The sequence below is a fragment of the Phocoena sinus genome, chromosome 12 (assembly GCF_008692025.1).
Source record: "Phocoena sinus isolate mPhoSin1 chromosome 12, mPhoSin1.pri, whole genome shotgun sequence".
In the NCBI taxonomy this organism is placed as follows: Eukaryota; Metazoa; Chordata; class Mammalia; order Artiodactyla; family Phocoenidae; genus Phocoena; species Phocoena sinus.
In genome coordinates this window covers 61,437,013-61,449,272 of record NC_045774.1, presented here as the reverse complement: position 1 = coordinate 61,449,272, position 12,260 = coordinate 61,437,013, and the positions used below count along the sequence as shown (strand labels likewise).

The window sequence follows — 12,260 nt, the reverse complement described above, 5'->3', positions numbered from 1 at the left end:
TGGAAACAAAGGCAAAAATTTTTAAATGGGACCTAATTAAAAGCTTTTGCACAGCAAAGGAAACCATAAACACAATGAAAAGACAGCCTACTGAATGGAAGAAAATATTTGCAAACAATGCTACCGACAAGGGATTAATTTCCAAAATATACAGTTTATACAGCTCAATATCAAAAAAGCCCAATAAAAAAATGAGCAGAAGATCTAAATAGGCATTTCTCCTAAGAAGACATACAGATAGCCAACAGGTACATGAAAAGACGTTTAACATCACTATTAGAGAAATGCAAATCAAAACTACAATGAGTTATCACCTCACACTGGTCAGAGTGGCCAGCATCAAAGTTTACAAATAATAAATGCTGGAGAGGGTGTGGAGAAAAGGGAACCCTCCTACCCTGTTGGTGGGAATGTAAATCAGTGCAGCCACTATGGAGAACAGTATGGAGGTTTCTTTAAAAACTGAAAATAGAGTTGCCATATGATCCAGCAATCTAACTCCTGGGCACATATCCTGAAAAGATGAAAACTAATTCAAAAGGATACATGCATCCCAGTGTTCATAGCAGCACTGTTTACAATAACCGAAACATAGAAGAAACCTAAATGTCCATCAACAGATAAATGGATTAAAAAAATGTGGCATATATATGCACACACTACTCAGCCATTAAAAAGAATGAAATACCATTTGCAGCAACATGGATGGACCTAGAGATTGTCATACAATCAGAGAGACATATAATTATCACTTACGTGGAATCTTAAAAAAATCTAAAAAATGATATAAATGAACTTATTTACAAAACAGAAATAGACTCACACACATAGAAAACAAACTTATGGTTACTACCAGAGGGGATAGCAGGGGGGAGCGGGGAGATAAGTTAGTTTGGGATAAACATATACACACTACTATGCATAAAATAGATAAACAACAAGGACCTACCATATAGCACAGGGAACTATATTCAATATCTTATAATAACCTATAATAGAAAAGAATCCAAAAAGTATTTTATATATATATAATTATATATAATGTAATTTATATATATAATTTTATAGTTGATTTACCTTGACTTGGTAAATCAACTATAAAATTAATTAATTTAGAAAAATAGAACACAGGACAGACCTCTTCCAAACCACCTAAGAAAGCAAGCCTGACTTTTGGGCCTTCAGAAACAGTGTTTATTCCATTTACATCACACACAAAAAAAGAAGGAACAACTACTTTGAACAGGTTATTAAATTTTTATAAGTTCCCAGTGTTGTGTTTTATCTGTTTTACCAGGCTTGTCTCTATTTGCACCTCTGTGCCTCTTCAGTGATTAGTAGTAAGACCTAACCTGGATGTGTGTTTGAGGAGCAGGAAGGGATTGCATTGGGGTGTGATGGAAAAAAAGGAGGACATGGTGAATTTAAATCCTTGGCTCAGTAATCTCCTGGATCCTGTAAGACAGCTAAGTACAAAGAATATGAATGAAAATCTTAAAAATGTGCCTTGCTTTCAAGGAGATGGCAAGAATCAACAATTGTAGTTGAAACAATACAGTGTTTTGAGAGAAGCAAGCAGAGGATGTTATGGGAGAAGAAAGTCAAACTGTCTTGCACTGCAAGGAGGAAAGCTGAACAGGCTGGGGGTGACCCCCTGAACTGAGTCCTGAAGGAAGAGTCGGGCTAGCCTGGTATGGGCATTTCTGGGCAGAGGAAAGGAGATTCTGGAGTACTAAGATAATATGAAATGAGACATTTGAGAATCCCTACAGTATGAAAATAAGAAAAATGGTTTGGGGAAGTAGGGTAAGATGAAGCTGGAGAGGTCAGAGGGGGATCACAAAATGCCTTACATGCTAAACGGAAAAGTTTAGCCATCCTCCGAAAAACAAGGGGTTGCTTTTAAGGATTAACCAGGGACGTGAGGTGATTAGATTTGTGTTCTAGGAAGATCATCCATTCTGAAAGGCAGTTTGACAATTTACCAAAATCCTTTAAAATGTATACATTAGTTGTTTTGCATTTCTCTAATGATTAGTGATGTTGAGCATCCTTTCACATGTTTGTTGGCAATCTGTATATCTTCTTTGGAGAAATGTCTATTTAGGTCTTCTGCCCATTTTTGGATTGGGTTGTTTGTTTTTTTGATATTGAACTGCATGAGCTGCTTGTATATTTTTGAGATTAATCCTTTGTCAGTTGCTTCGTTTGCAAGTATTTTCTCCCATTCTGAGGGTTGTCTTTTGGTCTTGTTTATGGTTTCCTTTGCTATGCAAAAGTTTTTAAGTTTCATTAGGTCCCATTTATTTTTGTTTTTATTTCCATTTCTCTAGGAGGTGGGTCAAAAAGGATCTTGCTGTGATGTATGTCATAGAGTGTTCTACCTGTGTTTTCCTCTAAGAGTTTTATAGCGTCTGGCCTTACATTTAGGTCTTTAATCCATTTTGAGTTTATTTTTGTGTATGGTGTTAGGAAGTGTCCTAATTTCATTCATTCTTTAACATGTAGCTGCCCAGTTTTCCCAGCTCCACTTATTGAAGAGGCTGTCTTTTCTCCATTGTATATTCTTGCCTCCTTTATCAAAGATAAGGTGACCACATGTGTGTGGGTATATCTCTGGGTTTTCTATCCTGTTCCATTGATCTGTATTTCTGTTTTTGTGCCAGTACCATACTGTCTTGATTACTGTAGCTTTGTTGTATAGTCTGAAGTCAGGGAGCCTGATTCCTCCAGCTCCATTTTTCTTTCTCAGGATTGCTCTGGCTATTCGGGGTCTTTTGTGTTTCTATACAAATTGTGAAATTTTTTATTCTGGTTCTGTGAAAAATGCCATTGGTAATTTGATAGAGATTGCATTGAATCTGTGGATTGCTTTGGGTAGTATAGTCATTGCAAATCAAAACTACAATGAGGTATCACCTCACACCAGTCAGAATGGCATCATCAAAAAATCTACAAACAATAAATGCTGGAGAGGGTGTGGAGAAAAGGGAATCCTCTTGCACTGTTGGTAGGAATGAAAACTGATACAGCCACTATGGAGAACAGTAATGGAGGCTCCTTTAAAAACTAAAAATAGAACTACCATATGACCCAGCAATCCCACTACTGGGCATATACCCTGAAAAAAACATAATTCAAAAAGAGACATGTACCACAGTGTTCACTGCAGCACTATTTACAATAGTCAGGACATAGAACCAACCTAAATGTCCATCAACAGATGAATGGATAAAGATGTGGCACATATATACAATGGAATATTACTCAGCCATAAAAAGAAACGAAATTGAGTTATTTTGTAGTGAGGTGGATGGACCTAGAGTCTGTCATACAGAGTGAAGTAAGTCAGAAAAAGAAAACCAAATACCGTATGCTAACACATATATATGGAATTAAAAAAAAAAAAGGTTCTGAAGAACCTAGGGGCAGGACAGGAATAAAGACACAGATGTAGAGAATGGACTTGAGGACACGGGGAGGGGGAAGGGTAAGCTGGGACGAAGTGAGAGAGTGGCACTGACATATATACACTACCAAATGTAAAACAGATAGCTAGTGGGAAGCAGCTGCATAGCCCAGGGAGATCAGCTCAGTGCTTTGTGACCACCTAGAGGCATGGGTTAGGGAGGGTGGGAGGGAGACAAGAGGGAGGGGATATGGGGATGTATGTATACATATAGCTGATTCACTTTGTTACACAGCAGAAAGTAACACAACACTGTAAAGCAATTATACTCCAATAAAGTTGTTTTTAAAAAATGCATATACTAAAAAAAAAAGACAAAATGCATTTTGATTGTATGTTATCATGATAAAAATAAGCAAAATATATTAATATATATTTTTTGCAACTACATATGGCTCTCCATCCCTGCAGAGAGAAAAAAAGAAGTATACATTATTTGTGAAATCAATGTCTCCCCTTCTGAGAAGTAAAATGTGGACTTAAAAATGTGTACAAATAATTTTCCCATCCTCTGATAGAAGAGGAACATAGACAATGTGTCTTTCAAGGAAAAGGAGGCAATCTTCCTGGCTCTGAAATATTTTTGTTTATTCACATGCTAGTCTCCTGAAGAAAAACCCTTTCTCTGACTAGTCAAGCTAAAACTAAACTAGTCAAGCTAAAATTCCCACAGGTTTTCTCTTGTGTTTCTTGTTATTCAATGTAAAGAAAAAAAGCACTTTATCAAATTGTTTTCCTATTAAACTTGTCTTTACTCACCTAAAATGCAGCCTTAAACTTTATTATATAGACTTACAGGTTAGATAATTCCTTGAAGACATCAAACACAGTACAGAATATATAGTGTTTAAATAGTGTCTAGTAAATGTAAATGAACTTAAAGTGAGTGTTCTATATTTTTCTCCTTCCCTCTTTCCCACCTAAGTCAAAGTTCTGTGATTCATACCTTATAAATGCTCAGGCTAAGTTTTGGTGTTGAAGAAAACAGATCAGAGAGAGAGAGAGAGAGAGAGAAAAGAGGAAGCACTATTCCATCACATATTTCATTATATTGCAGCCATTATTCACAGCCACTTTAAAAATATTTGATTGATTTGGAAAATCATTCACAGTATATTAAGTATAATAGATATACCATATGCAATGTGATCTTGGTTTTCTAATTAAATATATTTAACTATAGCTGTGTAAACATTTGCATGAAAACGTTTACATAAACATTCTCTTGTATAGCTATATGTATGCATAATAATATCTGGGTGACGTTTTGAGTTCTGTCTCTTGGATTGCAAGTCATTTTAAACTATTTTTTTCATTCTTATTCCAGACTTTCTGCAAGAAGCATGTATAATTCAATAAACTGATATCTTTAAATAAATATTGTTTTATAGTGATATAAAGAAATGATAGAAGGGGACCAGACTGAGACAGATGTCAGTTGTTTTATGACTGATGACAGTAATCCAAGTGAGAAATGTGAGGACCAGAAATGCAGGGATAATGACAAATTTGAGAGATACTTAACAAAGTAAAACCAACAGAAGTTGGGGTTGGGGGTGAATGATGGGGATGGTGGAGAATAAATGAGAAAAGTGGAGTCCAAGGTATGATGGGTTGGATGATTGTGCCATGCCCTGAGACAGGAAATACAGTGGACTCTCTGTACAGTGGGGAGTCGGGAGGAGATGGTGTTTTGGGGACTGCTGAGTTTGAGATGCCTGGGGACCTCTAGACAAAGACAGCTAGCAGACAACAGGATACAGGTCTGGCACCTCAGAGTGATACCAGTTGAGTATACAGGTTTAGGAGTCATATCATTAATTTTTTCATAAGGAACCCCACGGATTCTTTGGGGTGTTAAGATCTTTATTGAGCTTAATGAAGCTTTTCTTTGGTGGAGTAGTTTGAGAAGGGAGCAGGAGGTCATAGGTTTGATACGTGAATGTAGATTACCCTCTCAGGAAGCACAGGTTTAATAAAGAGGGTAATGGTTCCATAGCTAGGTGGGGACATAGGCGATTTTATACCTCCTCGACTCCACTTCCTCACCTATAAAAGGAGAAAAATAATGCCTGTCTAGCCATGGTGTCATGAGGATTAAAATCTATTACTAATAATACTTTATGTTAGATTGACTGTTTTATAATAGATTGATTCAGTGAGAGGACAGAAGAACAATTTGCTGCTAATCACCATGTTTTCATTTTCATCATATCTTCATCATCAAAGTCGGGTGAATAACAACGCACAGAGTTGATTGGCTTTATATTTCCCTAGTTCAGGTTTTTTGATTGTATGTAACTGAGTTTGTCCTCAGAAGATATTAACATATCATTCCTTTGGCACTTAGAACAAGGACAGTTCAAGTTTGGTCTGAGCATAAATGGAGTTAAGGCGGAACATTTCCTCCCTCACCCACCTTTACAAACTGAAGAAATGGCCTCCGATGGAGAGTTTAAGAGCAAATGTCACTTGCTTTATGGATCATTGACCCACTGAGAATTCCTGTTGTGGATTAGTTCAATATTCAAACATTTCTTTAGATCCAACTCATGAAATATCTAGCCACTTTTCAAGTTTTGACTTAAGATTTCAAAAGACTATCTGAGTCTGTGCTTAAATGAAGTCATACAGCTGTGGACGTGACATAACAATTGTTGCCAGCTCATAGGGAAATAGGCAACAGCAGGGAATGCCAGGTCCACTGTACTGGTGCAGGAAGCAGGCAACTACTTTGAGTTATCCTAGTCAAGTCCAAGGCTCAAAGTTAGCAAATTTCCCAGGAAGGCAATGATAGAAGCCACAAACCACAGTTCATCTCTCAAGCTACCAAAAATGCTACAGGTGAGAACATGGGGCCACATCTCTTTCCAGATATTTCAAAAGAAAAGCTCTATAGTTCAGCCATTTCTAACCTTTAAGAAGGGTTCTGATAGTCACTGAAATAACAAAACAAAAAACAGGAAATACATCATCCTTTATAGAAATTTTTTTTATTTAAATATGCCCTCAATTTAGCCTAGGCAGTGGGAATTTCTTGAGTGTATGTGTCTGTATGTGCACTTTATATTTTAAACTTTCTGGAGATTATCCAGACATTTCAGATACTAATTCTGGCAGGAGTTCCCTTTAAAGATGTCCTGCAGAGAATTTGTTACTCATAATTTTAAGTAAAAATTGACAAGGAGTGCTTTCTCAGCCCAGTAGGAATCAGCTATGTACATGTCACAAGACTTGGAGGAAATTCACACACCCTCATATGGTCTTCCACAAAGTTTAAAAAGCTGCAACTGGGAGGGACCCTCAGATAGTTTTGGTGGCCCATTCTGTTCCTCTTGGAGTTGACATATGAATGTGTTGGAGGGGAAAGTAAATCATCATATATTCTCCTTTCATATTGTTTAAATCCCTGGAAGAAGCAGCTTTAAGAAGAAGTAAGTTTTGTTTTCTTTAATGTTTTCTTTGTGTTTTTAATGTGGTTTTTATTGGCTTCTTTAATTTTTTTTTAAGTACAAGAGATTCTTATAAACTTTCTAGTGACTGCTTAAAAGAAACTTTGTAGTGATTTGTTTTTACTTAGCAAGTAAGTATATATCTAGAAGTTTCTTAGAAACTTTTTAAACATTTGAGCCAACAGTTATCAAATTTTATATGCTGAGCTTTTCAGATTTCTCATTTCCGTGCCATGTGTATTAAGGCAACATTGTAGCCAGATAACTTTTGAGTTGCCTCCTTAGTTCTGAAAATTGTCTTTATAATTGGAGGTATAAACTTCATTGTATTCATAAAAAAGGAATGACTCCATACTGGAGTTTTATTTGGCTTAATTTATTTGGATGACTATCACTAAGGATATTTTATGGCTGGATTTACATATCCAGAGCACAATTTAAAGTTATTTACAGATTTTAAGTGAGTTAGTGAGATTCCTGCTATTAAACAAAACAAAACAAATCTGCCTATTTTTCACAAGCAGGCATAAAGATAATTCCTAATCTTAGGCTTTCTAAGATTGAATTAAAATGTCTGTGTTTCTGACCCACAGAGATATTTAATACACTGAATGAATCTAAAGCATTGCTTCTTGAAACTGGGATAGCGTAACATAAACAAAAGTATGCTTCCCATATGTGTTTATGCTTTTTCCCTCACTATTTTTTTTTTTTTTTTTTTCCCCCACTATTTTAATCAGACCCTTTTTGGTGTCTGTCATGCATTCGAAAACCAAATGCAACTCCTCAGTTTGTCAATTTTCGTTTTGGAAATGTAGGAACTAAAAACAATCATTAATAAAATGTGTAATTCTTACAAATAAAATGTAAGAAATTCCTCAAGCCATTTTAGCCCTCATTTCACATTCACAATACTATCGTGTATAAATTCCAGCATGTTTATTAGTAACGTATATGGATTAAAATTTAACACAAATATTGCAAATATATGTATCACACAAGATATTTCTTAACATATTTATGATATGTGCCTAAAGCCATAATCCAAATTGCTTGGTGGGGAAGGTAAACTCTGATGTCTGTTTTCTATACTTGTTCTATTTATTCCCATGTGTTATCATTAGTTGCCAATCCTGGGGCTGTTCTACCTAAACAAGAGCAGCAGATTTGTGCTTTAATGTAACATTACCTCAGGGACAAGTCTACCTCTTATTTTTATTATACTTGCCAACAACATTCTGAGTAAAGCTGGATTAATTTGGGTTCCTTAAGCAAGCCTAGTAACTTTCTACTATAATATTGAAAATAAAATTTTATCTAGAACATGTTGGAGAAGCTTTGATTTGTTTTTTCACATTTTCAATCTAGGAAACATGATCTCTTTAGAATTGAAAAACAAATACTTGGGTTCACATGGAAAGTTCTGAATCAGATGTCAGCTAAACAACCGTACATTTCCATGTTCTTGTAATTACCTTTTTCCTCTCTCATTGTCATCATTTTTCTTGGTTACCTTATGGTACCCTGGAAGGAGCTGTGAAAAGAAGGAGGGGAAGGAGGAGGTAGAAGACTCCTTGCTGCCATAACACCTTGAGTCCCTCCAAAATGAGCAGCTTGAGCATTATCTATCTCCACATTAGACCACTTTGGGGTCACAGATTCCCTTAAGAATCTGATAGACTCAATGGACCCTCTTCCCATTAAAAAAAAAAGCCCATTATAAATAGATTTTTCCTTGACATTTCTGGGGTTGATAGACTCTTGAAACCTGTCCTTGAGTATTCTTGAGGAGTCCTGATTATGAACCACTATTCTCCATGAAACCACAGACTTCAGCTCCAGACAAACCCTGGGGTTGGTGGGTTTACCAAATCTTTAAAAGGCTTACGGTGGAAGTATGTCTAAACTGTCTCTCTCAACTGTCCTCACCTGAGGACAGGTAAGGTTAAGGTAAGGATTTTAGCTGAAGATGACATTTAAGGGTTAATTTTCAAAGCAGATACATAGTTAATTCGTAGCCATACTCGTTCTGGGCAATGTGTCCACTGAAATAAAAGTAGAAGGTTCAAGTATCAGAACAGTTCCTTTCGTGGAGAGTAAGGTTTAGAATGGAAAGGTGATAGGATTAAGCCTCTAGAGACCCCAGAATGTGGAACAGGTGACTGCAGTGGGACCTTCCTGTTTCTCTGGCCATTCTCCCCAATCCCCATACCGGCCTATTGGTAGATTGGAACATGAAAGGGAAGATCTAAACTAGTGCCCATTATCTCATACCCTCTGCTTCAGGGATCACAATCTTTATTCTTTCCTTCTTTATTGGCTCCTCCTATCAACATTTAAACATGTTCAAATTCCCCATCTTGAAAAGCTTCTCCTTCATTACTGAGCTCCTCCACTTAACCTCACTCTTCAGCTTCATAGCTCAATCTCGTGAAAGTATTGTCTACACCTTGTAAAGAATCTCCACTTTCTTAGCTCCCACTTCTCAATCAACTGCAGTCTGGCTTTGGTCCCTATCAGTTTCCCCTGCCTCTCACTGAGGTGACTGATCACTAGTGTATTGCTAAATCCATCTTGCTCCCACTTCTCAATCAACTGCAGTCTGGCTTTGGTCCCTATCAGTTTCCCCTGCCTCTCACTGAGGTGACTGATCACTAGTGTATTGCTAAATCCAGCAGACATTTCTCATTATCTTCTTAGTATCTCAGAAGCATTTTACCTTATTCTCCACTTTCCCCATCTGGAAACACTCTTTACACAGGGATTCCATGGTATCCAACTCCTGGTTTTCCTCCGGCCTCTACGACCACTATTCTCAGTCTGTTTCACAGATTCCCCTTCCTCTTCCCTACACATCCTAGATTCCCTTTCTCTTTCTGAGCTAAATGTCATTGCTTCAATTACAATCTATTCTACATGACTGAGTCCAAAATCTTTATGTCCAGCTAAGATATCTTTTCTGAGCTTCTGAGCTTTATGTCCAATTATCTGCTGAACACAGGACTGCCCAGAGCAGGCTTGGACCCCAGTGAATACAACGCGGGAAGGGAAGGGGCCTGAAGGGCAAGCCAGGTAAACTTTTTGACATAGAATTTCAAAATGTTCAAGTAATGTATGTGGTTTCTCTGCCCTCTGTCTTTGGACCTGGCTGAACAGCTCTACTTGGCTTTCCCACAGTCCTCTCAAATCTTATTTTAATCTAAAAGTAAATTCATCATTCCCCTGTCCTACTTTCCACCCTACTTCCCCCGTGTTCTCATACAGAAAATGACATCATGATACAAGCCAGAAACTGGAGGTGAACTAACTCCACCTCTCCCTCAACTTGTATACCCAAAGAGTCTCCAGATTCTGTCCATGCTACCTCATACATTCACCAGCTTCTCTCCTTTGTCACTGCCATCTTCTTTTACTTGAACAGTGGCCCTTTCATGGGTCTCTGTGCCTCCAGAATTGCCCTCTTCTGCTGCATTCTCCACAATGAAGCCACTGAAACTACTGGTCTAAAACCAGATTTGATTTTGTCAATCTCTTACTTCAAACCTTTTCCTGACTTTCCACTGGCCTTAGGATAATGTCCAGATTCCTTCCCAAAGTAAAGAGAAGCAGTAGCGTTTAGTGGGTTATAGCAGATGTCCCCAAACTTTAAAGTGCTCAGGAACCACCTCTGGGTCTTTGTTAAAATGTAGATTCTGGTTCTGTAGGTCTGGGTTAGTGCCTGAGTTTTTGCATTTCTAACAAGGGCCCAGGTGATGCTGATGATACTAGTTCATGGACCACACTTTTCATGCTAGATTGGCTGGAGCTCAAGTCTCAGCTGTATTACTCACTAGATCTGGGACCTTAGAGGAGTCAGCCTCTGTGTCTGTCATTTTCCTTGTATATGAAATGGAGATCATGATGGTATAACTTTTTCTTAGGTTTCTTAGGTTTGAAATGAGGAATCAATGTGTTATATTAAAATTACAACAGTGTCTGGCATAGAAAAAGTGTTAAGTGCAAGTTGTTATTATTACTAGTTAAGACCCTGAATAATTTAGCCTCTACATTCTTCTCCCAAACAGTTTTTACTACGGCACTGATGTGTGCGCGCACACACACACACACACACACACACACACACACACATTCTCTCTCTCTCTCTCTCTCTCCTGCTCAGTCATACCAAATGACCTTCAGCAGATTAAGAACTGAACAAATGCCTCTCTTCTGCCAGGCCTCCATGGGCAACAACTAGTTGCTCAAGCCAGAAACTAGAGATGAACTCCACCTCTCCCTCAATTTATATACCCAAAGAAGAGCTCTCTGCATACAGACCTAACTCACCCTAGTCACCCTCAAGTGCTCCCTTCTCTGGAAAGAACTTACAGACCATCCTCCACCCAAATGTGTTTGGTGCCACTTCTGCATATCCTCATACTACCAATGTGCCCTCTTGGGCTCACATTGTAAACTCATTTATTTATCTGTATCTCCTACAAGACTGTATGCTCTTTTAGAGAAGGGACTGTGGCAATTACCGCTGAATTTCTAGCATCCCACACACTGTTGCAGGCTTCAGATGATCAGTAAGAATCAATGCATTTTATATACACATTTCTAAAGCCCCATAAAATGAGACATGGAGTCAGGGAACAGAAAGATTTAAGATCTGGTTGGAGTAAAGGGAAATATTGGATATAATAGAATGAGCTTCTCTCTCCAACTGCTGCCTCTGGGCTGGACTGTTAACCCACTGGAAAGGAAAAACATTTCTTAATTCATTAAAAAATATGCAAGGCTAGAAAGTCAGTGCAAGAATGACAGAGAAGAGAGTCAAAGCTTTGAAGTCTGGTCCATGTTGAGTCTTCTGTGAACTCGGGCACATCAGTTTGCCTCACTACTTTAAAGATGGAATAAAAACACCCATTTTGTAGAATTTTGTTTTAGAGTAATGCTGTCAGTAGTCATTTTTGCTTTTCTCTCTTCTCAAATTCTGCCCATACAATTCTGTTGCTACTGGACCTTAAACCCATCTCACTTGATTGTTGGCAAAGCTTTGAGATTTTCCCTTGCTTATTCATTTTGCCAGAGCAGTATCATCAATGGGCCCTGAGTTATATTTTTCAGCAGATCATTTTGCTGTATCAGATTCTCCCCTCTTTAAGAATACGCTTTAGGTTTTATTTTCAATTTAATTTTAATGATAGTACACGCTGAAGATGGTGGGGAAATGGGCTTCTGGGGTTCTTGTCTTCCAGCTTGATTCTGTCCTTTTTAACGATCCTTTATATTTAATGATCCTTACTGTTCATAAGACAATTTAAGTAAAATATCATAATCATGTAATTCCTAATACT

At 37.6% G+C, this 12,260-nt stretch overlaps 1 protein-coding gene across 2 annotated transcripts in view; it reads left to right on the top strand.

The window, feature by feature from the left end:
• Positions 1-6,166: 6,166 nt before the first annotated feature.
• Positions 6,167-12,260, top strand: part of FHL5 (four and a half LIM domains 5) — a 36,761-nt gene continuing 30,667 nt past the window's right edge. Inside the window, exon 1 of one of the 2 annotated variants that reach the window (XM_032651461.1) lies at positions 6,167-6,313. The gene's annotated coding sequence lies outside the window, so the exon portion shown is untranslated. Of the gene's footprint in view, positions 6,908-12,260 lie in introns of both variants that reach the window. The other variant, XM_032651460.1, reaches the window with a different exon arrangement.